Source organism: Castor canadensis, chromosome 2 (genome assembly GCF_047511655.1).
Source record: "Castor canadensis chromosome 2, mCasCan1.hap1v2, whole genome shotgun sequence".
NCBI lineage: Eukaryota > Metazoa > Chordata > Mammalia > Rodentia > Castoridae > Castor > Castor canadensis.
Window position 1 is genome coordinate 83,955,234 of NC_133387.1, and position 23,355 is coordinate 83,978,588.

General features: G+C 40.7%; 1 long non-coding RNA gene across 1 annotated transcript in view; it reads right to left on the reverse strand.

Moving 5' to 3' along the window:
* Positions 1–16,728: 16,728 nt before the first annotated feature.
* LOC141417364 (uncharacterized) overlaps positions 16,729–23,355 on the reverse strand; it is a 38,043-nt gene continuing 31,416 nt past the window's right edge. Inside the window, exon 6 of the long non-coding RNA XR_012441903.1 lies at positions 16,729–16,821. This is a non-coding gene — a long non-coding RNA (uncharacterized lncRNA). The remainder of the gene's footprint in view (positions 16,822–23,355) is intronic.

The window sequence follows — 23,355 nt, forward strand, 5'->3', positions numbered from 1 at the left end:
GATAAGACTGTCTCCAGATGGCCAATGTGGCAGAGCACACATAGTGCCTGGGAGGAAAGTGGGCCGCGGCCTCCTTTAATCTTCTCCCATTGACACATAGGAGAAAGTTCTAGGATGCACAATCTAGAAATGGGTGGTGAAGCTCAGGCCTGAGGGGTGAAGTCACAAGGCACATCCTGCAGCCCTGGGAGGCTGAGTCCCTAGTGTTCTTTCTGATACACTCACCACAGTCCTCAACACTCCATTCCCTGAGGGTCAAACAAATGAGGCATTCCTGTGTAGTGGTCACAGTTGGAAATATTTCATTTACTTTGCTGCTCATGGAAAATGAAAGAGAAGACAGAGACACAGACTGAGAAGCTGAGGCAAGAGAAGAGGACCCTGAGATGGATGCCTAGAGTTCAAAAGGAAGATACACAGAAGTGGGGGGGAGGGGAGAAAGATAAGAGGAAGGGCAGACCAGAAGGAGTGTGACAGAAAAGCCTCTTATGGTAGCCAGCTTCCAAGTTTGGCTCTAATGATGCAAAATTTTATATGTCAACTCATTCCAGACACATTATGCTGGATGTTTCTCTGAGGGTGTTTTTTGGGGGTTGAAGTTAATGCTTATATAGAAGGACTTTGAGTAAAATAGATTACCCTTCATAATGTGTGTGGGCCTCTTCCAATCAGATAAAGAAAGGCCTTACTAGCAAGAATGCCCTACCTCAAGCAAGAAGAAAATCTTGGAGTAGGTTGTCTACCTACCCCTAAGTCATATTTTAAACTTGTCAACCTCCACAACTATGTGAGCCAATTTTTCGTTTCCCCCCTATTGTTTTCATTTCTCTGGAGAAATAGAAACATATCCTATTGGTTCTAGATAGAATCAAACAGGATAGAAACTTCTCCAATTGATATTGGAACCTATCCTACTGATTCTGTCTCTCTAGAGAACCCTAAGAAAGCCCTCAGCAATCTCTCCCTCCTTGTACATCCACGAAAAGGTAGGACTCCCTGGGCTCAATGTCATGCACCTATAATCTCAGCACTCAGGAAACTGAAGCAGTAGGATCTCAAGTTCATAGTTAGCCTACTAACTGTGAACATAACAAGGTCCTATCTTAAAAATCAATAAAAGAAGCTGGAGAGACTATATGGAGAGGCTCCTCTTGAATCTGGGCTGACCCTGTGATTTCTTTGATCAGTAACACATAGTAGATGTGAAATTCCATGACTGCTAATTCTAGACCTTGGGAAGATTGGGAACTTCCACTTCTTTCCTCTTGGAATCCAGCTACCATGCTTTGATAGACCTGAATAGAATATGAGCAAGAGAACCGAAGTGCTCTGGTCAATGGCCCCCAGCCATTTTTCCCAAAACCAGATGAACCTCAGATGCCTGTAGCTCCAAATGATACTATGTAGGGCAGAACCCACCTGGCTGAATTCAGTCAACCATGGCATCATGAGACATAAGAAAAGTGGCTTAATCCACTAAATTTTGGGCTAGTTTGTTACATGGCAATAGATAACGTTCCTTGAAATTTGACTCAAGGTCAACTCTGTCTACTAAAACCTCAGTTTTCCTTGGTGGCTTTAACTATGCCCGTTTGGGTCACCAGAAAAGAGGCTGCTCTTATTTTCAAACTCAAGAACTTCCTTCCCTAGGTTTTCAAGCAGTTACTGCAAACCATTCCAGGGCCCTAGCCAGAGAAAAATCCCGTAGCTATGCTTATACACTTGAACTGGCCAGCTAAAAACTACTCAGCAAGCTAAAAACTACTCCTCCAGCTCTGTTTTTAGACAGCCAATAATTTGTTCATTAGCAAAGAAGAAAAGTGACCCTGTACCCTTTAACATGTCAAACAAAGTGATAGTGTTGTTGGAGTGGAGGCAGGAACTTTGCTAGGGAGTCATTTGAATTAACTCCACTGTTATTTTCTTGGTAGGAATTTAGCCTTAATGGCTTCCTTTCAACATTATATTACACTGCATTGCCCAAGGTCATTATCCATCCAAACCACAGTGGAACTGGGCCAAACTGCTCATAAACTTCACTTTATGACCTACCACAAGAATGTCCTCCATCTCTCCAGAAGGAGGTTCTTTCCAGTTCTATTAGAAGTTTGATGTTAAAGCCTGGCAATGATGTTAAGACCTTTACAGTGTCAACTTAACCTGAAAAATATAAGAAACTCATGGTATAAGGGTCTAAAATTTATATTCTATACTCAGAAATATATGTAGTTTATCTACTTCTTATAAATAATAAATAATAAATAATAAATGTAGTTTATCTACTTCTTATAAATAATCTGACATCCTTCAAGCCTACCTTATGGATTAGTTGGGAGGGGGAGTTCAGACATAAAATTTGAACTTGCCACTAAATTGCGTGGCTTCCAGTATAAGCCATTCCTCTTATGTGACTCAAATTTCCTCTCTTCCTGCTCTTACTGGAAAAGGTAGGCAATGAGGTGGAGTCCGTACAAGGGTCTATGTTCACACAGGAAACTTCAGCCCTCATTGTTTTGTAGGAGGCCTCCAGCCCAGTCTCTGAACTAATGACACATGGAAGTGGGTCTTGTTTTAGACATCTGTCCTAGTTGTAAGCCTTCTAAGCTGCTCCCCAGGCCTGTCCACTTCTATGCAACTATTCGTCAAAACTCATGGGGCCCTTATAATTTCCAGCAGATCCCACACAAGTTTTATCCCAGCTCATCTGCTATAATGTTGCACCCTGACACATTGGCAGAGCCTAAGCCCAGTCTCCTAGAAACTTTCCATCTCTTCCTCCTCCCCAGGATAGCCAGAAGAGTTTGCCATTTGCCTTTCACCATTGGTAGTCTCCGACTCCCCTGTATCTGGATGTTTTTACTACAGACCCCTCTTCCCCTAGAGGACGTACTCCAAGATCTATAGTAAAAGTAAAAAAGGAGAAGCAGGAGGAGGTTCACATGTTTGAGCACCTCTTTCTTCCTTCTACTCCTCCTTCTCCTCTCTCTCTTTCTCCTCCTCTCCCAATTTATGAGGGCTAGAAATGTTCTGGGCTCTCTTTTTTTGATCAAATTATAATTTGGCAAACTATTTTTTATAAAAGGCCAGGCAATAAATATTTTAGCCTTTGTGGTTCATTTGGTCTCTGTTGCAGATACTCAGTTCTGATGTTCTAGTGTGAATAATTGCAGCTGTGTTTCCATATTAGCTTTGTTTAAAATGATGGGTGGGTATGGCTCCAGTTGTAGAGCGCTTGCCTAGCAAGCATGGGACCCTGAATTCAAACTCTAGTACCAAAAAATAAATTAAATAAATAAAATAAAATGATGGGTGGAGGGCTAAAATTGGACTGGGGCCACAGTTTGCCAACCTCTGCTACAGAAAAAAACGGGCATACATCCTGAAAAGTGAATATGGTAGATTAGAGAAATCCACAGTTATATATATATATATATATTTTTACATCAATGGCAAGAATCTTCACCTTAGATCTGGTTGAACTCATAACCATATTATATTATATAATATAATAGAAGTGATAATATGCCCACTTCCAGCTCAGCCCTGAAGAGACTGGCAAATTTCTACTTCTGACTTTTGAAACACTCACTCTGAAACTCTGAAGTACCGTATCTGAAGATACTGGAGAGTCTGTATGGAGAGGATCCGAGAATATCCAGTGGTGAGAACCCAGCCTCCCAGCCACGCTGCCAAGGACCAGCCAAATTCCACTGACTTCCCCTGGCCCAAGCCACACCACAGGAGCAGAGGAATCATCCAGCTACACCCTGTCCAACGTTATGACCCACAAGGATGGTTGTTGTCTGAAATCAATTTAGGCGGGTTGCCAGAACAGATTATGAATGAACATTCAACAAATTAATTTTAAAATATTATTCTCATTCCACTTAAAATCTAATAAAATCCCAGAATTAGCTTGCTTCCTCCTTTTGATAAATTTAAGGTAGAGCTTTCACCAATTGACCTCTTTTTCTTACATATTAGAACATGAGATTAACTTTTCTTACCACAAAATTCCTGTAGAAACATTCTTGAAAAAAACATGTACAAATTAGATGAAAGACTTCACATTGTGTTTGAGAAGGATTACATTTTTATTGGCATGCAGGGGCTTGTAACTTCCTTGACATGGTGACTCAATTCCACAGGGACAGGATGGATCTATTCAAGCACAGCAAGGATTAAAAGGATTAATGACGACAAGAGCTCTCTCCTTGGATTCCTGCTCCGTGATTGTCAACAACTGAACTTTTCCTTTTTGCAGATTCTGGTTAATGGGCAGATTTTTCCTAGAGAAACAATTGGAGTAAGACATCAGACTATGGGTTTGCAGAGTGTTTTTGTGGGGAGCATAAGTGGAGGCTCTGGGGTGGGTGTGGAGGGTGGAGAGGGAAGAGAGCAGCCATGTGGAGGAGAGGACTGGGAGGAGACAGGAGAAAAGAAGCAGATTGTCAGCAGCGATGTGAGTGGGAGACTGTGTGGGGTGCATGTGGGAGAAGAATTCTGTAGTGGGAATGGAGAATGGGAACTGTATTTATGGGGAGCAGCTGCTGCCTGCGTGGAAAATAGGAGCAGAGAAGATTGTTAAGAGATTTTGTTAGACGTTAAGAACCCCATCCCACCTCCATCCCTTTGATCTTTTCTAAAAAACTAAATAACATTGGAATTGTTTGATTAGCATATGTGCCTATTGTAAACTGAAATTCTTTGTTTTTTCATCAGTGTCCCTCAGAAGAGAAGAATCAGCCACATCCTGCAAAGTTTCTTATATGACAGGCTCTTTTTCTTTTATTTTGAACAGCTAGATGCTCTTTGATGAAAGCACAGTGGCCTAAAATGACCTCAATCAATGTCAGGTTGGAGTGATTCTGGAATCAGCTGATGGCATCAATAAGAAAAGAGTAAAGATATTTAGTTTGAGTTTAGTTAATTTCTGGAATATCGACTTCATAATTGTAATTGCTGATGTCAGCTATAGAACCCTTTTAAGGTCTCTAAAAAAGAAAAACAGCATCTGTTTTTGTTGTGGACATCAAAGATAAACACCAATATAATGATAAAGGTAAATGACCTAATTTTACACAATGGGTACTTAATCCTGAGATGACATTTCCAATGATGACATCATACAGAGCATCAAAAAATGCTGTTTTGTCATGCAAAATCCCTGCACTCAGGAGGCTGAGGCAGGAGGATTGCGGGCCAACCTGGGCTCTGTAGCAAGATACTATCTTTAAAAAAAAGGAAAAAGAAAATGCTGTTTTTCCAGTGACTCCGACAGAAATACAGATGATGCACTGTGGGATATGGTAGGGAATGATTCAAAAAAGAACATAGTCATGTTTTCAGTGACTTCTAATTGGAAAAAATAAGGGACTCCTTTTTCTTTTCTTTTTTTTACTTCTTCTTTTTGATAGGTCTAAGGTTTTGAACTCAGGGCTTCACACTTGCAAAGTAGGTGCTCTACTGCTTGAGGCACACCTCCAGTTCACTTTGCTCTGATTATTTTGGAAATGGGGTCTCGTGAACTATTTGCCTGGGCTGGCATTGAACCATGATCATCCTGGTCTGTCTCCCAAGTAGCTAGGATAACAGATATGAGCCACAGGTGTCTGACAAAAAAAAAAAATCAGGGGATTCCATTGTATCAATGTTTATTTTACATGAAGATATATGGAAAAATATTTATGTTCTGCTGTTTTTCATTGACTCTGTAAAAGCTGAGCCACCTTGGGTCCCAGCTGTATTCAGGTCTCACAATTACATTATTTAAAACCTATCTATATGATACAAAACAATATAACCCTTTGTCTAAATTTCACATATGCTCCAAGAGAAAATTAGGAGTTTAGAATCTTTGTTTTTCCCAAATACTTGTTTTTTGCTTTTCCTAGTGAGAGTTCCAGAGAAAACTGCAGGTGAAATCTCAGAGCTGGTGATCACTTCTGGTCAGGCTACTTGAGACTAAAACATACTTTGTCATATTATTTTAACTTTCCAAAAGAGAGAGTATGAAGAGGAAAACTGTCTTTAATCCGTGTGTTGATTTGGTACAAGAGAAGTTATGACTTGAAGTATCTAGTTTTCTACTGATCTAACGTTGATTTAGAAGCAGAAGCCATGACTTGGCTCAGTCACGTTGGATCTGACCCAAAAACTCCCTTCATTTGGCTCGTATTCATATCCTACAGTTCACCATGATCCCCACTACTCACCGTGCCCTCCTAGCTTAATCCTTTATATTACCTTCTGAGCCCTATGAGCATGTTTCTCTCATTCTTGATGAGAATTTACAGACATTAGCTCCATACGTTGACCATAAATGCTACAAAACAATTTGGTTATGAGTTGATTGCCTTATCATATCCAGATTTACTACCAGGTAGTCTCAGAAAGGAAGGAGTATTTAGTTTACACTCCCCTGTGGCTTATTAAATGTTATACTTTTACTTTACTCAGACCTTTGTGCCTCAGAATAATGCTGTACCACCTTAGTTAACCATGGGTAGCTCTAGATTTCACTCTGAGCACAGGCCTTCAGTGTCACGGGAACCTGACATGAAGGTTCTCACACTCATGAACATTCAAACTATACTCCCTGAAGGACAAGTCAACTGCCATAGTGAATAAAGTCTAACTCGGGTATTCCAAATATTTCTTGAGGGCCTACAAGGAATCTATAACATTTTCCACCTGTCAGCATTCATTGTGTATTTCTTTTTCTCCAATTTTGTAGACTAGAAAAAATTAGATTGCAAAGAGAAGACTTTCCTTTGGAAAGATCATGTCAATCTCATTAGCACCTACTTGAAATGATATTCCTGTTTGCTAGAATTCCTTAGTAAGTCCCCTTCCATTTTTCTACAAAAAAAAATCTTGCTAGCAATAATATGTGTTTAAAAATAAAAGCCAGCTGCTCATCGCATTCACAGCTTCTTCTCTCTCACCCCCCTTTGCAGGGCATACAGGAAGTCAAATTTTCAGTTTTGTTTAGCTCTTTTTAAATCTTTTATTGCAAGACTATTTTCTGTTTTGATGGATCTGATGCCCGGAAGTGGATATTTCCGTGCTCTGCCTCCCTACATAAAAGAGGTATTTATCCATTTAACATATTCTCCATTTCAACACTTTTTAGACCACAGGAACTAGACCACATACACATTTTAGAAGACTCATGTGCTATTGTACCAATTAATAAAACCACATTCTAAGCAAACATGGTATTATCTAATTTACTTTTTATTTTTGTAGGGAAAAATGTCTAAGATATTAGATGTAATAGGGTGATGGCAGCAATAGCCTCATTCTCTACCCCTCTTTGTATCCAGGCCCTTTGCAAAGTGATTTTTTCAGCTCCTCCCATCAAGAAGAGGATTCTACTTCCTTACTCTTGAACATGGGCTGGTCTAGTGAGTCTCTTTGGCCAATAAGGCAAACCTGGTGGTATGCTGTTCTAAGCCTAGACCTTTAGAGGGCTGGTGTGCTTCCAGTCTCTTTTGAAAGCTTGTTGTTCCCATTGCAACAACACAGGGCTAGCCCCTGGAGGACAGACCACCTGGAACAGAGCCAGATCACTCAGTTGGGACCATTCTGGACTAGGAAGCTCCCAGTCAACTTGCTGGTTGCCTATGGATGTGTCAGAGACTCTGGCCCAAATCAGCCAAATCCAGCCCACACCAGCAGAACTGCTCAGCCCACCCACATCCTTGTGAAAAATAATGATGAGTTGTTTTTAAGCCACTATATTTTGGGGTGGTTTGTTACACAACAAAAGCTATTTGATACACTTCCTCATTAAATATGTATTTTATATATGCACATATATCAGAAAGAGTATGAACACAGATGCTACTACACTGCAGCCTGGAAGCGCCAGATTTAACACGGTCAAATCCCAACCTTATCAGTCACAAAATGTGTGATAAGTTAATCGCTACTGAGGAAAATTAACCCAGTTTAGGACTGAAAGCATGAGAGATGCTATATATATAATGCCTGGCAAATAATTGGTGTTCAAACAATGAAAGACAACAGTCTGTTTATATATGCATGTATGGTTAAGGTTATTGTGACTTGTAACTAGTAAGTTTCATATTTCAGAAGCCCAATGACTGCAATCAGGAAATAGCTAACTATGAAAGTGGTCTATGTATCTGGCCCTAATGAGGATACCTGCCTAAACCCCAGTCCCCTAAGTCACTTTCATTTTCTAGCAATATTTCAAAGTGAGAGATCTAGAAATTGTCCAGTCCAGGCTTTCACTCTCCAACACCTGGTCTTCACTTCTGCTGTTCTTCTGCTATGATTCAGTGTGGCTACATTGACCTTTGCCTGCCTTTCTGGGTTTTGGTGTTGTGTGATTGCTGTGATGGTTGTGGTCTTCAAGACCACTGACACTTTGACATTATTGCTGTGGCTGGCTTCTCCAACTATTAGCCCCATCTCCTTACTCATCTTATCAGTACTTTTAATCAGGTCCCTGTCATGGAAAATATTGTCTTGGTACTTACCAAACTCTTTCTTTCTCCATGCATGACTTGACCACATATCTCAGCCCTCTCATGTTTGGTGAAGCCATGTGACAAGTTCTCAATAATAGAACTTGGACACAGAAGTGATGCATAACTTCTATCATGAAGAATTTAGATCATGTTCTCTTTTCACTCCTCATTTGGCTTTTTGGGAAGCATAAAGGAGGAAAAAAATATGACATAGGGGATGATAAAGGTTCTAGATGGCTTTCCATCTGGTCTCTGGATCACCAGCTGAAAGAGAAACACTCCAAATAACAACTTGACCAGGAATATCTATCTGCACTGGACTTTCTGTTCGTTATAAATAAATTTTTGTTGTGTTATGTCACTGAGATTTTAATGGTGGTATTACCTAGCATTGCCTAACATATCCTAACTGATGAAACTTCCAAATTTGTATCCCTATTTTCTTCATTTCTTAACACTGTCCTGGCATAACAGCTCTAACTGGCCTCATTGCTTCTTACAGATCCTTTGCATTTAATCCCTGGAAGCCAGATGGAAAAAAATGTGAACTAACTCAAGAACTATTTGTTGAATACCTAGCATTTGCTGGGTAATGGGTCAGGCACTGAGGTTATATCAAAGAAACAGTGTCTCACCCAGGACGGCATGTCCCAGAGCTGAGATCTGATGTCTCTTACTCTGAGTATAAATTCCTTGCTCGCACTAGGTCCTGTGTGAAGTGTAAGAGATCTCCCTCACCCCTATTTTGCTCATTCATTTGTCTCAGCCTTGAGGCTACAAGGAGCCCCAATATATCTTGTTACTTTACCCTGCTAGATGGTGCATGGGGGACTCTTCTCAAGAAGACCCTTCACCTGCCCTAACATGCCAGGACTTCAGAGGTGACTGGGAAAATAGGCAACCCCCCACCAAGACCCTCACTACAGATAGAAAATTTCAAAGGTGCCCAAAAGCATGGATCACAAGATTGGAATTCTATGCATTTCATCCTAGCACTGAGTATGAGACAAAAATCCTGGTAGAGACACAAAGAGGTTATTTTAAAAGGGGAAATAAGTCATTGGTAAAATAATGCTTAGCTTTTATTTTCTACTGAAAAAGATAATTAGATAAAGACTTTATTTCCTTCTTCCTGCTGAAGAAAAAATGAGGTTGACTTAAAAAAAAAATCCCCAGCCATGATACTTATTCTAATCATAACCAATTTACATTTCCAATTTAGCCTCGTAGTCCTGTAAACAGTTCTCCTTCCAAAGATTTCTGGTTTTTCATCTGCTACTTAAACAACATGTTGCTGGATAATTAAAGAGCCACATTTGGGCATTCCCGAGGATCTCCGTGTGTTAGTGGGAGGGCTCAGCAGAACTTCACATTATATTCGTCTGTTGTACATTGGAAAGGGGTTTTGAAACTAGAAATGTCTACAAGTCTGGGAAGAGTCAGAGGAGCACCAACAGCTCGCTGGTATACCTCTCTCCTGGAATACATCTTTCAGTCACTTGACTAGCCACAGGTAGATTATTAAGCAAGAGGAAGTTCACCAAAGAACCATCATCAGTTTCCAAGCTGCAGTTCTGACAAGGAGAGAGATCAGCCCACTTTGATACTGGATGTGTTGGATGGGTACAATTGATTATTTCCAGCCTATGTAAGTTAATCATTGTTTCCCCTCTTCCCAGCTTTAATCAGACTCCCACAGGCCTTCCTGTGAGCATGCCATGCACACAGGCGTGCACACGCTCTTCATGCTGTCAAATTCTGTAGGCAAAAAGAATCTACTTTACAGATTTTAATTGGGATTTAAACAACAGATAGTGTTCTTCACTTAGCAGTAGCCAGATTCTCCTAACTTCTCGATTTATAGACAAAAGGTGACAGATGTGGATAATCTGACACTGATAATACTACACATGCAATAAAATTCTATTTTTAGTCATTTTCCCCTCTTTTTTTTGAGGTGTTGGGGATTCAACCCAGGATCCTGTGCATGCTAGTCAACTAATCTACCACTGAGCTACACCACCACCTCAGCAAAATCCTCCTTTAAAGAGTGCCAGTGGAGTCTCTTCCATGTGAACCATTTAGAAATACTTCACTGGAAAGGAACACTGTTTTTTGACCCTGCAACTGGCACACAATATTCCACAAATGGATTGGAAGCATTGCATTTTCTTTTCTGTATTAAATTTTGTTTAAAGAAAGGAAAATGAAACACACACACAAAGTTTAAAAGCCTGAGCAAAGATAGCAAGACTAACTATAATTCCTGGCTCTTAAGTACAAGAACCTAAAAACTAACCCAGACAAAGCCACTCAACAAAGAACTGTTGAGCTAAAATCTTTCAATGTTTGTTCAGTTGAAATGGCTGCTTTATCTTTGCCCTGACTTTTATCTGTTTGTAATGCCCCTCTGGCAATAATGCTATATTCTGACACAAAGTTATTTTTCCTAAGTACTAAATTACCTTGCTGTTGGAGGTTTAGACTTCGAATATGCCCCATTGGAACGTTTTGAATGGTAGATGGACTCCTATATGCCACTGAAGATTTTAAACTATGTGAAAGAAAAATTTGTTTCTCCACTTGTTTCTGTTCAAGCATAATATAGTTTTATCAGTGACAAGTTGATAAATTCAACTGAAGTTCATATATTGCTCAGCTGATTTTCTTGTTTCACTGCTTTTGTTTTTCTTATGACCATTCTGAAATTCTTCCTTTGTTAAAAGGAAAAAAAAATTCAGAAGGATGTATCCTTTGGAATAAAATTTTGATAAAGATATGTGAAAAGGGGGATGGATAAAGAAAATTGGCAAGGAAGAACAGGAAAAAAATTAAGCAGAGGCCTTGAGTTGAGTCCCTGCTCATGTAGGCTGCAGCATTCTTGGGCAAATCTGTCGCAGAGGGGACAGGCCGGCTCACTGAGCTCTACTGACATGGTTGCTAAGTACATAGCGTCCTGCAGACACTTCCAGTTCAATGCTGGAATTCAGAAACATCTGGGCACTTCTGGAGACCGGTTGAAGGGAAAAACAAAATTTGGGGGAAGAGGCAGTTTGAAGAGCTCATTTAGGGAGAACTGTCCTAAGAAAAGGAATGCCCAGGTATAATGGCGTTTCACTAGTCGCTGGAATGGGATGAGGACTGCTAACATAAGACAGTATCTTGTGCTGAGTCAACCCTGGCCTCACCTTCAAACCCATGTCCAAATCTCAGGAGAAGAAAACTGTGAGTGAGAACGTGAGTTCCTCTTTAAACCAGCAAAGGCTTTAAGCACAGGTGGCTTCAGGACTCTAGCCAAGAGGGGCCCAGTCTCCCCCATTCCTGCAGATCACTGTGTGACCTTGGCACATGACTATTGTAACAGTGCAGCCCAGAGCAGTGATGGGTCCACCATGGCTGTGGGACAATGTGGAGGGACAGCAAAGTACAGTGGCCACATCAGAGAGCACAGAGGGAGAGCCAGCAGTGTTAAATGCTCACCAGGACCATAGGACACCTAGTTGTAATGGGGAGGAAAGCGGTTGACTTTTCAAGGGATTGGAGGTGCTATGCAAGAAGGTATAGGCACAGGGGCACCCCAAGGAATGTGAAAATAGCCCTTGCACCCCTGCCCCCAAAGGCACCTAAAGCCTGGAGACACTTACCATAGAGAAAAGTAAATCCAGAAAATGACTTCCTTAGCAAGTGAAGCAGGCCAAAAAAAATTTCACTTAAAAAATCCTGAAAAAAGAGCGTAAAGAATGGAGAAGCACACAAGCACCAGGCACCCACACATGCCAGTCTCTCTGGCGTTCTTCAGGGCTGCCTTATTTGATGCCAACCAGCTCTGTGAAAGGGCACTGCTAGCCTCGTTTTGCACAGGATTAAACAAAAGCTCAAAGTATTTAAAAATTATTTTTCTAAAATCACAAAGCCAGTTATGGTGAATGTGTTACTGAAACTCCTATCTTTCTTACTCAATGCCTTTATCTTTTCCATGGTCTCTGACAGAAAACCATGCAAAAGAATAACAATGGGTAAGTCTAGACAAAGGGCATGCAGGAGTCCATTGTGTGCTAGTCTCATAATTGTTAAGTATGATGATTTTTTAATAAAACAGAAAAACCATGTTAAAAAAGCCAAAATTTGGAAATTGGAGGGAATCTAATGTATGATCTGTCATATTTACAGGGGCTTGTCTGCTCCAGGCATCCCCTCCCTAGGATCACTCCTCCCCGTCTTTCTCATTTTCATCTGTGATAGACAGCATGCTAAGTGGCCAAGGTATTAGCTGTAGCAAAGAAACACAAACTGTGGCTTAAAACATCAGAAGTTTACTCTCTCCTAGTTGGAAATCTGTTACCAGTGGATCAGCAGGGCCATGCCTCCTCCACAGGCTCTAAGGAAGATTCCCAACTTACATCTTTTGCCTTCTAATGGTTGCCAGCATCCTTGGTTTGTGGCAGCATAACTTCACCTCTTTCTCCATCTTCACATGGCCTCCTTCCCTATGTTTCTGTGACCAAATTCCCCTCTTCTTATGAGGATAGCAGTTATTGGATTTGCCCCCACCTTCAATCCAGTATAACTTCATTTTAACTTTATCACATTGGCAAAGACCCTATTTCCAAATCAGGCCACATTCACTGGTTTTGCAAGGACATGAAATGGGGGTCACATCGTTCAGTTCAGTAGACTTCCTCAAGATCCCTCCCTAAGGATGCACAAGCTCTGCATAATGGCCTCCCTGGAGTGCAGGGAGTATGTGCAAATGTAATAGGGTGCTCACTCTGTCCTCATGTTATGTTACAGAAGCTGCCATTGCAGCAGGCTGGGGACAGCTCCACCTGGGGGCTTTGAGGAAAAGGACATGGCTATATTTGTGAAGGCCACATGGCTAGGACCTGAGCATGATCCCAATTTGCTGAGAGCCACCCTCAGCTGATATTCAACCACAAAATGGGACTTCAGTCTTACAACCACAAGGAAATGAATGCTGCCAGCAATCTGAATGAGCTTGAAAATGGATTTTCCTTCAGAGCCTCCAGATAGAACCCAGCCTAGTGAAATGCTGGTCTGAGGACCCGGTTAAGCCATGCCTAGACTCCCCACCCCTGGAGTGAACTTATAATAGCAATGCATTGTTTTAAAAAGCTGCTAAATTTGTGATAATTTGCCATTCAGTAATAGAAAATGAATGTTTCATCTCAATGGCTTTGCCCCCTAGTCTTCAGATGACCAAACAAATGATAGAGATGCAAAATTTGGAAGGAGAGACACTGAGGCTGGAAAACTTTGCATCTGATTTAGATTTATTTCCTCATTTAAAGCCACTCTGAGTGGCTCCTGGTTTTATCATGGCTCAGTCACTATTGAGTATGATGTATCCTTCCCAACAATTCATCTCCTCCCCCCCTTAAGAAGGCTAGATTTGGTTTCTGCGGTTTACAATTTTTAAAAGCCAAAATGATAGTGCAAGCCTAAAAACTGAAAACTTCAATCTTTGAAGAAACATTTCAGTTAAGAAAATGAGTATTACTGTTTATAGTCAGACCACACTGAATAAGCCCAACCTCGTCTGATCTCAGAAGCTAAGCAGGGTCAGGCCTGGTTAGTACTTGGATGGGAGAAAAATTAGTATTACTAATAAACTAAGATGAAGAGATGCTAATTGAGTATGTTATTAATTAAGCTAGCTACCAGGCTATCTACTTTGCACATAGAAGCCTATTTAATCCTTATAAAGACATTTATCAGAAAGGAAGCTGTTTCCATTAATCTCATTGCTCATTGACAGACTTAAGAATTGGCTAAACTGAGATTTTTTTTTTCCAGTGGGACTGGGATTTGAACACAGGGCTTCATGCTTGCAAAGTAGGCACACTGCTACTTGAGACACTTCCAGTCCATTTTGCTGTGGTTATTTTAGAGATGGGGTCTTGAGAACTATTATCCCTGGCTGGCCTCAAACTGCAATCCTACTGATCTCAGCTTTCCAAGTAGCTAGGATTACAGGTTTAAGCCACCGGCAAACCCTGCCCAAACTGAGATCTTAAGTTAGGTCTGCCTGCTCTTTAGTCACTAAGCAATACTACTTCAAACACATAATTGCTCCATATTGGCCCCAAGCCATAACCCTGAATTGGTCACTTAATTCTTCTAAGTGAAAGAAAGGTAAAAATTAACCTCATAAATAATGAAATAAAATCTGGGTGAATTTTTAAAGTTTTTTTCTGATAATATCAAGGTACGTGAAAGCCATTTGTGCTGGAATAGAATTTATCAGACTCTATCTGCTTTCCAAATACTCTGAGTCCCTCTTCACCCTGGGGATATTGTTGACTCTTCCATCTGTGGTTCAGTCTAGCCTGGGTCACTCAGGCCAATGTCCTCAAATTGGGCTGTATATTAGGCCTGTTTCAGAAATTAAAAATCCCAGAAAATCTGGCTGCATCTTGTACCAATTGCATCCAAATATCTAGCTGTGGCATTCAGGTTTCTCTGTGTTCTTACAGTTTTTCAGTGACTCCTCTTTGCTGTCACAGTTGAGAACACAGCCCTAAGGGCCACACAGACCTTATGCCCAGCCTCTATTTCTAGTCACAAATACTGGCTGCAATCTAGCTTAGCTGGGGACTCTGGAGCCCAAAGCTGGACATTTGCTTTTAACTCCAGACCCAGGCTCCATCCTGAGCATCAGTTACTAGTACAGAGACCCTCCTTGTCATTGAGTCCCATTTCCTGTTTTAATGACTTATCTTACACTCCAATTCCTGCTGGTTTGGGACTTCCTTATCCTGCCATTTCTCCCAGCAACTTAGCAAATGTCTTGAAGCCTGTAATTCATGGAAGCTGTCCCTGAAGCCACCATCTGTTCCTACATCACCCTTTGCTGTGCTTTGCCTGGGTGACCACACACTCCTGCTGACAGTCATTAGCTGTCTGACTGGGAGTATTCCTAGTTCCCACCCCTGGGCTTTTCCAGGTTCACAATCCCTGTCCCACACTATCAGTTCCTGTTTCTGTCTCTCCTTTGCACTTAGAATCCTCTTATGACCAAGAAGTAATAACCAGTCACTCATTTTTAGGTATTAATACAGTTCATCCAGTCATGTTTGAAAATGCTTTACAGGATATAGATGTAATTGGCAGTGATTAATAAGCACCAATCAATAAGAGAATATCTAGTTTTTGTATATTAAATACATGTTCATTCATTCAACAAATACTTGACTTGTCAAGTAGTTTTCTTAGGGGCATGAGACACAAGACAGCCCAAACTCCTATTCCATGAGCTTCACATCCTGTTAGGGGAGACAGACATTAAACACACTGTTGAATAATTGTCAGTGCTGTGAAGCAAATGAAGCAGAGTGAAGTGATAGAGTGACTTTAAATTGTGTAGTTAATGAAGAGGTGGTATTTGAGTGAAGGTATGAATGACAGAAAAGTCTAGGGAGTGGGAAATGTGTCCAGACAGGGACTGGCTGGGACAAAGGCCTGAGGGTGGGCAAAAGCTTTATACCACTGAGGACCAGTAAGAAGACTCTGGGAGTGGGTGTGGTAGGGAGAGTGAAGTTGGAGAAGTCCACAGGGTTCAGCCAGGTAGGACGTTCATATCAAATCAACGTAAGGAGTTGGGATTTCATTAAGGCTGTGACCAGTGGCCTAGCGTGGTGATCTGATCTATATTTGTAAAGATCACATGGGTTGCCTGCCAGAGAATGGACTCTAAGGGACTGGAGTGGAAGCAGAGAGACCTGTAGAAGACAAAATGTTTAAGTCCAGATACTTTGTGCAGTTGGAAAAAATAGATGCATTCAGAACATATTTTGAGAGCAGAACAGAAACTAGGAAAGTCAAAGGTGTAGGAAAGTCGTTGTGGATTCAATGTTTATGACTCCACCCACCTCCAAATTCATATGTGGAAAATCTAACTCCAATGTGAAGGTATTAGGAGATAGTGCCTTGGGAGGTAATTGGGTCTTGAGGGTGACACCTTCATGAATAGGATTAGTGCCCTTATACAAGGGACACCAGGGAGCTCTCTAGCTTTCTTTCTACTACGAGAATGCAATGAGAAGCCAGTGGTCTGCAATAAGAAGAGTGCCCTTAATAGACCAGGCTGGCACCCTGACCTCTACTTCTACCCTCCAGAACCATGAGAAAGAAACTTATCTTCTTTCGAAATCACTGCGTCTATGGCACTGAAGTAAGACTAAAGAGACAAAACAAGAGCAACTTACCAATTGGAAGTTCAGTAAATGGAGAATGGTAGCCTCTTTCACTGAGTTCGTAAAGACTGGAAGAAGACTAGATTTGGCAGGAGAAACCAACAAACCTGTGGATGGGTTAAGTTTAGGATGCTTGTTAGGCCCCTGATCATTAAATAGTTGTTTATATACTCAATGACCTGGACAGTTTATGCTGCAAATACAAAGGTATAGCATCCCCACACTTAAAAATATCTAAATGATTTTTGATATGGACAGATGTCTACTCTTTTTGTGAAATAATGTTGCCAGTGCTATTTTATTATTGCTACTTTGAACAAAATGACAAAAAGAAGTCCTTTGGATAGTCATCTGATGCTCAACACACACATCTACCTTGATGTCCATGTAATCGCAGAGTCTGTCAGTGGTAACACGAACAGAAGGAACTGGGGAGGCAGCTCTGGGGGAGCCAGATCTGCATTCTGTCACATTTCATCTTGGCTGCTGACTGACACCCACATATGGAGGGAATTTCCACTGATGTCCAGCTCTTTTCCACTCTTATCTGTAACCTTACCCTAAAAACAGAGCACCCTGACTCTGGAGTGCTTCCAACTCCTGTTTAGAATATTCCAGACCCCAACTGTAAGGTACTGGCTAAAATATGGACCTGGTGGTATTTACATTAGAGAAATTTTGAGTCTAAGCCATAGGAAGTAGATATAGTTCTAGTTTTGCTGAATTATTATTATTGTAGAAATTTTGACAATTATAGTAAAGAAGATAAGCATCACACATGAAATCTTCAGCCCAGACATGAACATGTTTTCATGTATTTTCTTTTGCCTGTGTGCGTAGATACATTGTGTTATACAAAGTTGAGGGGTTCTTGCTTTTTTCACTTAAAGATATAGCATACACATTTTTTCCCATATCATTTTTTTCTGAAACATAATTGTTAATGACTGCAATCATGAGAATATTGTGTAATTTTAACCATTACCCTACTGACAGATATAAAGGTCCTTTTCATGTTTTTGTTCATGTAAGCAGTCCTATGGAAAAAAATCCTCAAATATAAATCTTTGCTTATTTATCTGCCTCATTCTTTAAGATTTTTAGTTAATTGTATTAATTCCTAGGTCAAAGAATTCACAAGAATTTTAAGGCAAGTCATATGTCAACAAAGTTGTGCTGGTAACAATGACAGAGGTTATTTGGAAGTGCATATTTCACCACAGCCATCATAGGAGGGGCTGTTACATTTTATCAATTTGGGAAACACAACAGAGAAAAATGGAATTTTGTCTATTTTATTTTAACTTTTGTTAAGCTACAATATTGAATATTTTTAGATATTCTTTGGTCACTATCATGAATTGGTATGTTGATACTGTGTCCACTATTGATTTGTGAAGGCTTTTCAAGGAGCTATAAATGAAACTCTTTAAAATATAGTTCTAAGATTTACCTAGTTTTTTCCTCACCTTCTAAGTTTCACTTTTGAATTTTTAAAAAAACCATACTTTCGATGGAATGTCTTATCAAAATTCATAGCAGATATTTGGTAGTGAAATCTAAGATCAAATCTTGGCTCTGTCTCATACCAGCTATGTCCTATTAAATTCTTGAACTTCTGTGAGCCTCACTGCCCTATTTGTACACTTAACACAATCACACCTACGGGACAGGACCATGATAAATGGTGAATGAAATACCAATGATGATGCTGAGAATCTTAACATTTGTGTCGGGACTCATATGCTCTCCCCATGAATTCTCACAACCGCCTTCCTGGGAAATCTTCTGTCATAACTTAAGCAGAATATGCAAATGAAAGCTCTGAGGCAAAGAAACCTGGTTACCTTTGTTTATCCCAGTGTTGCCAAACTTATTTAATTACAGAAATTCTTTTTCATACAGTGGCCACTAGTTACACATGGTACCGGCATTCCTAAGACACTTATTTCTTTTGAGATGATTGTAGATTCACATGCAGTTGTAAAAAATATAGAAAGAAATTCTGTGTGCTCTTTACCCAGTGTCCCCCAAAACTATAATACAGTCCCACAGCAAGATATGGGTGTGGATCCAGTCAAGATACAAAATGCTTTCATCTCTTTACAAGGATCCATCATGCTGAATGAACTTTGCTAGCCATTTCCATTTCACTGCTCCCCTGTCTCCACTGTAAGACACATTTTTTTTCCAGAGTGGCTCTACCACTCTACATTTCCACCAGCAATGAGTGAGTCACGTAATCCCTTCATAACCTCACCAACATTTGGTCCTGTCTTTATTTTAGACATTCTGATATCTGGGCATGTATGGCACATTATTGTGGTTTTAATTCCTATTTCCGAATGGCTAATGAGGTAGAACGTCTTTTTGTGTGCTTTTTTGCCATCTGTTTATCTTCGTTAGTGAAATATCTCTTCATGTTTTTTCTCAAGTCTAATTGGATTGTTTGCTTTTTAAATTTTTACTCGGGAGTTATTTATATATTCTATATGATAGAATACATGGTTTACAAATATGCTCGTTATTTCAGTAGCTTGTCTTTTCATACTCTTCAGGGTTTTTACAGAACAATAGTTTTTAACTTTTTAAAATAAAATCCAGTTGATTCATTATAGTTTTCCTAGGTTTAGGACTCTGGAGGGCAGTTCTTCGCTTTTGGCTTTTGATAAGTGTAGTGCTGCTGTCTATGGCTTCCATGACTTTTGATGAGAAATCCACTACTGTCTAAATTTTTAAAAATTTAGATAAACTATCCTTTTTTTCTGACTACAGCAAGATTATTTTGTCTTTAAGTTTCAGCAATTCAATTATGATGTGTCTTGATGTGGATTTCTTTTGAGCTTATCCTCTTGGGGGCTTATTCAACTTTTTGAATCGGTAGGTTTGTGTCCTTTGCTAAATTTGGAGAGTTTCTGCCATTATTTTTTGAGCACTTTTTCAGCTTCACTGCTTACCTCCCCTCCTCCAGTTCATGAAAACATCTTTGTTGTTGGCTGGCAAGGAATGGTAAAAAAACAGGTTGCCCTTGAGTACTCTCAGAAGGGAGCCACGAGCTCTTGGGAGGCCACATCCAGTAATTAATCCAGTCTACACCATTGACCTCAGGAATATAGATGTCTTACTTATTGAACTGCTGGAAGCCATTGCCTAAGCTAGTGATGTCATAGAGAGGCTATATCTCTCTCTAGTCACAGACCAGGGGCCAAGTCCCCATAGCAAGCATCAAGCTCATTCTCTACTTAGCCCCTCTGCTTCAGGTAGTCTGAGGGAAGTCCTTTTTTCCAGTATCACAGAACCATTGATTATCTACCTGTTTTTCCCTTTACTGTTCTATCTTCCAGGTCACTAACTTTTCCTCTATCCTCTCCATCTACTGAGCTTATTGTTTTGGTGATTGTCTTGCCCAATTCTAAATTTCAATTTAGTTTTTTTTTATACCTTCTATTTCTTTGGGGGAGGCATTCAACTTTTTCATTTGTCTCAGCCATGGTTGTGATTGCTCATGGAAGCATTTATACCATGGCTAATCTGGAATCATTGTCTGATAATTCTATCATTTCTGTCACCCTCTTGTTATCTTTTTAGTCAACTTGTGAGCTTCCTGATTCTTGGTATGATAAAGGATTTTCTATTGAAACCTAGACATTTTCATATTATCTTAAGAGAAGCTGGCTATTCTTTAACCTCTGTTACTGGTTGTTTCTGATTCTACTCCAATGTGGAAAGTGGGGAGACACTGCCTCATTCCTACCAAGTAGAGGCTATGGTTTTCCACCCAGCTTCCACTGACACCCAGAGAAGGGTTCTCTCATTACTGCCAGATGGAGGTGGGAGCCCCAGCTTTCCAGTGGTTTTTATTGACATTAGCGGGGATGGCCTCATCAGTAATAAGGCCTCCTAGGACATCATTCCTAGGAGGGGGAGGGAGAGAAGGCCTCAACACTTTAGGGTGAGGGTGAAAATCTAGGCTCCCATATGTTCCCCACTGACACAGGTGAGGACTGGGGGGAAGCAACTCATTATCAGCTGAAGGGAATAAAAGTTTCCCACTCCTATTTGTCCTTCATTGATGTCACCCTAGCAGAGACATTGAAGTACCTCATTATAGTCTCTCTAGGGTGGAAGTCCAGATTCCAAACACCCTTTCCTGGGAGGCTGGAGCTGGAGGTCACAGTGTTTCCTATGACGTTTGGCTGGAGTAAATTGTCACTGGACTGCAGGCCTTTCTGGTCCTTTGATTAGAGAAAGCAGGTTTGTACTGTATTTTTTTTTTTTTTGCCTGTGTCTGCAGGTGTTCCCAGATTGTTGGCTTTTTTAGTTCCAGGTCTAAGATGTGCAAGCCAAAAAGAAACCCAGAGACTCACCACTGTGTCATTCCTCTGATCTCATGTTCCCTAGCTGCTCTGTGTTTTCTCTCTACCCTTCAAAGTCTCATTTGTTTTATATCTCACGTCCAGAGGATTTGGTTATAGAGGAGTAAGGAATCTGCTCCATCTTCTTAAGATTACAAGCCTTTCAAGGACATGCTCTGAGGAGTGCTCTTTGTCATGCTTTGCCATTATGTTGCGACATCCCAACATGTTCCAAGTAATTTGTCACTTATGATTGTTAAAGTGTCAAGGATTGTAAATGATTTACTCTGATGGATTACACAAGATTGAACTATCCCATCTACTAGTTAGTTTTTGCAGGATAACCAGTCACCCCAAACTTAATGCCTTGAAACAAGCATAATTTATTCAGCTCGCAGTGGGTCAGAAATTTGGGTTGGGCTCTGCTGGGTGCTTCCATTCTTGCCTGACCACCTTTGTGTGTCTGTGGTCTGCTGTGAAGTGCCTGGGCTCTTTTAGAGCCAGTGTACTTAGAGCCGTTGTGCATGGGCTGTCATCCTGAGGCTGGCTAGACAAACTAGGTCACATGAGAGCATTAGGAGTGTAGAAGAGGGGGGTTCTTGAGGTATGGATCTGAACACACTGTCACATTTACCCCATTCTAATGGTCAAAACAAGACACAAAGTCATTCCATGTCAAAGTAAGGAGAAACAGTCTCCACACATCAATGGGGGAACAGTAAAGTTGCTTTATAAAACATGTAGATAGAAGGAGGGATGGAGAACTGTGGCCAGTTTTTCAATCTACCCAGCCTAATGTCTTCTAGGTTCTACTTTCTAACATGCATTCTTGAGTGTGGTGGGGACAGAGAACCAGGATAGTAATCACTTATAACCACTGTGTGGAGACTATCATGAGAGTCACAGGTATGATAGAGAAAACAGCTGAGAGCTGGCTAGGATGACTGACCTAAGAGCAAATCTGATTGTGTCCCTCATGGAGTTAAGACTCTTAAACACCTTCCCAACATCTACAAAGACCTCCAAACTTCTTAATATAACCCAGAAGGTCTCCCGGGAGCTCACAACTTCCTTACCACATCCCACCCTACCCTCCAATACATGGATCTTCTCAGAGTTCTCCTGTGTGCTTTAGCCTTTGTGCTCTTTCTTGCCCATGCCCTTCCCCATTTACCACCCATACCCAACCTTCTTTGTCTGGCTAGCTCCATCTATTCCTCCCATGACTGGTCTTGGGTCAGGTCATTCAGCCATACTCTACCTATCCCTTCCTCACAGACTGGATTTATTGACTCCTCTCTGTGCTCAAAATACGCCTTGGACACTATACTATGTGTAAGTCAGTTTTCCATTACTGTAACAAAATACCTGAGATCATCAATTTAAAAAGAGGAAAAGTCTATCCTGGCTCAAGTTTTGGAGGTTTGAGGCCATGGTTGCCAACTCTGCTTTGAGGCCTCGCAGAGAAGTCCTCACCTCATGGTGGTCAGGAAGGGAAAGAGAGAAAGGGAGAGACAAGGATCTTGCAATTCCCTTTGATAGCACACCTGCAATGACCTGAAACCTCCCACTAGGCACAACTTCTTAAAGATTCCAGCATTTCTCAATAGTACTACAGGCTGGGACCACGCCTCTAACACATGGGCCTTTGGGGGACCTTCCACATCCAAACTGTAGCATGCTAATTGAGTGCTGGTCATATTATATTGAAATTACCAGGTTATGAGCTTGTCTTCCCCACTAGTCTTTGAGATCTTCAGGACAAAAGGAGCCATTTTTTCCAACTGTATAGCTTCTGTGCTTAGCAAAGTACCTAGACTACTGAGTCAGCAATGGAACAGGTGCTGGTCCTGCGCTATCTTTAATTCTGGAGCTTTACCACTTATTATGCCCTGGTATGACTTCCATCTTCATAGGCTCATGGCAATCCTTGTTTCAAGTCCTTGAATTAAATCACTGTGCTTATATCTTAAGTAAATAAAGTGTGAAGATAATGTAAAAAGAAAATATAGAGATTTTAATATGCCTCAGCCAAAAATATGTATTTTTAATAGAGTTTATGGGTTGAGGCATACTTTGGTCTTAGTGGGTTAGGATTCAGCTTTGGAATCCAGGGGATCTGGGTTCAAATCTTCTCATTAGATTCATGACCAATCAGAGACTTCAGTCGCCCAGTAATCATACTTGTAAAACAGAACTAACATTATTGGGTTGTTGTAAGAATTAGATGGCTTAACATTCAGAAATTGCAAGGGACATAGAAAACTCTTATGATTGATTTTGTTT